At 33.3% G+C, this 3,072-nt stretch overlaps 1 long non-coding RNA gene across 1 annotated transcript; it reads left to right on the plus strand.

Annotated features, from left to right (window-relative positions):
* Positions 1-784: 784 nt before the first annotated feature.
* On the plus strand, positions 785-2,501 carry LOC147300765 (uncharacterized). Its single transcript, XR_015127501.1, has 3 exons — positions 785-1,039; positions 1,398-1,623; positions 1,959-2,501. It is a non-coding gene; the product is annotated as an uncharacterized LOC147300765 (long non-coding RNA).
* The last annotated feature ends 571 nt before the right edge of the window (positions 2,502-3,072 follow it).

Below are 3,072 nucleotides of genomic sequence, written 5' to 3' on the forward strand. Positions count from 1 at the left end.
TAGACCACTATAACAAACATCACAAGAGATTATTTTTGAAAAACCCTGCCCTTGTGCAATTCTTGGTAAGTTTTATTTGTTGTAAATTGAATTTTATTTTTGGTGTAAAACCACATTTTAAATTTCAGTAACAGAATTTACTTTGTATTTAAGTTATTTTTTTATTGTTTGTGGGAGGGTTACCGGTGAAAAGTCTTTGGTTTGGTTTTCTGTTTTAGTGAATTTGGGCCATTAAGCCATTTTGTGGTCTTTTTTGAAAGACTGAAATCTGTGAAAGCTAGGCCGGGTAATTAGCCACTGATTTCTTATTACAAGTAAAGCACAACATGAATATAATGAAATACATGAAGTGTGGAACATTTTTGGCTGGTTTATGTGTGTTTAGCAGATTTTAAGCAGTTTAGTAACTGCTATTTCAATCATGCTTGTTTCTGCTGTCTTTGGTAGTTTTAGAAATGGTTTATATGACCATTTAGCTAAAATTATAAGGCTTCTGTGGATACTACGTGATATTTGCATGGAGGTTTTTGCATAACTCTTGAGCCACAGTACTGGTGGCTATAGAGCGTAAGAGGATAATTGTAATTTTTCACATAGCTGTGATTTGTTGTGCGTTCAATCCTTTTCTTTAAGCAAATTTGAGCAGCAGACAGCAAGAGTTGGTGAGCATTATCTTAATGTCATACATTGACTAATTTACACCTTCATTCTGGATGTGTAAAGCGCTTTGGGGTCCTTAGGGACTAGTAAAGCGATATAGAAATACAGGCCATTTACCATTTATATATATGTTTTGTGTTTTTTGAATGAATGTAATTGCATTACTGATCATTATTGTGAACTAACTACATGTTTATGTGTAAGTAAAGTCTCTTTGATGCTCTCATGTTTGTATATTGTTTGAATGTTGTGTAAAATGTAACTAATTAACCTCATACTTTATCATAAATAGAGAATGGCATATGCTTCCCCAACGAAGTTTGCTGGGATTAATGATCCTGAAGTTGAATCATTGCGTCAAGAATTTCAACTATCAACTGTAAGTAACAAATATTTCTTAAATTTTATTTATAGTGTAGAAAAATTTGTTTTTACGCTACATTACCTGTTACAGAGCTGGGAAGGATGCTGTGTTTAGTGTTTCTTGTGTTTGTTTGTTTGTTTGTTTGCTCTTTCATATAAGTCACTGTTAACCCTTGTGCCATACTGGGGCCTTTTTGGGTCCCCAGGGTGATCAACGTAAGTTTTTTAAAGGATGGCACAAGGTTAAGCTGAGACTTTTATACAGCTGTTGTTGTGATCTGGCACTACAAACATTACATTGTAGCGGCAGCATAGATTGAAGCGAATAACTGTTTTCTAATTTTGTTATGATCCAAAATATTTTGTAATTTCAGTATGCCTGCTTGGACCCAGGGGTCAGCAGAGAGGATCTATATACAAGGTGCTTGCAACTTCATGCCAAGGCAATGGACCTCTTGGTTCGGCAGGTGCGGCTCAGGCGTGCAGCCGAAAGAAAGATTTCTGTTTTAAAAGAACAGCTGGATGCTGAAAAAGAAATGCTGAATAACACTGCCCAGGAGCTGGATGCATTGCAAGCTTCGATTACATTCGCACGTGATGGTAAGTCTTAATGTATTGTTTGGATGGTATAAACAGTGAATGTTGGCTTCAGTGTCTTATTTTAAGAAATGGGACTTAGAAAAAATACTCTATGAATTACTATTGAACGACTGTCTACATACAAATAAACATGAATGCGAATTATTTATTTTAGTTTATGATAAATCATTTGGAGAAAATATTAAATCCATGATTAGTATCATGTTTTGTTTTCTTCATTTGTGATTTTATAAGGATTAGATATATGCAAATGTCTGTTTTACCCATGTATATTTGTTAAAGTTGTTTATAAATACTAACTGTCAAAAAATATTATTTGTTTTTGTTTTGTTCAGATGTGACAGAGGCCACCACTCAGACAGACGAAGACTTGTGACAGATGTTTTATAATAATGCTAAGTTTTCTTAGATTAATATATTTTTTCACATTTGACCCAAAGTGGCATGTTTTAGGTCACTTTGGGTAATTTTTAATTCAGAAATAGGTGTGGTGAGACAGTTAGTGGTAAAGACTATCAATGGCTGTCTTTTGTTTTCATGTGTGAAGGGGAAGCGGGGGGGGGGGCAAACTTGAGGTCACACTGTTGAATGAATAAGTTGTAAGGCTGTGAAACCAAGGTGAGACTGAGTCTCACCTTGGTTTCTTTTGGCAAGGCCATCTTTTGGCAAGGCCAAGGGTGTGGACAACAGCTATGGAAATTAGTGTACTGCTGAATAAAGATTTTAACTACTCAATTCTTTTACAATTGCTTTATAAATACTGTGAATACTCAACTGTGAAAAATATTGTTTTGGTTTGTTTTGTACATATGTGACAGAGGACTCCAGTCAGACAGACAAAGAGTTGTGACAGATGTGTAAATATTTTATAATAAATGTTCCTGTTTTAAATTTTGGTTTTCTTTGACTGTTTATTCATCCTTATGGTATATGTGTTATTAGTTTAAATTCTACAACTCTACAAGTTTAAAAAAAAGAGATGTATGAAGACTAAGAGGAGGATGAAACTTTTTCACATTAAATGTTTAATAATAACAAGTATTGTGAATAGGAAATAAGTTTCTAACATAATTGTTTATGAATCAAGATTTATAAAACACTAGTGGTGTCACTGGTGTCATTTTGGCTTTAAAATAAAAAAAAGCGAACTTATGTTTTATGAACAATTTGATGTTTTGATAATAACTAATAACTCCTTTCAATGTCACTGATAGTTTTAAAGACATTACTATTAAAATGTATAAATTACACTTGAAAGCTGTACACTAGTTGATTGTCAGTGTTTGTAAGTTTTTCAAGCTTTCTCTTTCTTGAAAGCTACTTCATTTTCCATGTCGAATGGCTATGTTGCAACACAACAGAGAGGAGAAGCTGAAATATATTTTTTCATATTTATGTATTCTTCTCATTCTCTAGTTGTTCTATTAAGATTCCTGTATTTTGTTGATA

The sequence above is a fragment of the Aulonocara sp. 'chitande type north' Nkhata Bay genome, unplaced genomic scaffold, assembly GCF_057382095.1.
Source record: "Aulonocara sp. 'chitande type north' Nkhata Bay isolate Kocher_YH1m ecotype deep benthic unplaced genomic scaffold, A_spYH_male_GT1.1 unmapped_scaffold_2, whole genome shotgun sequence".
Classification (NCBI taxonomy): domain Eukaryota; kingdom Metazoa; phylum Chordata; class Actinopteri; order Cichliformes; family Cichlidae; genus Aulonocara; species Aulonocara sp. 'chitande type north' Nkhata Bay.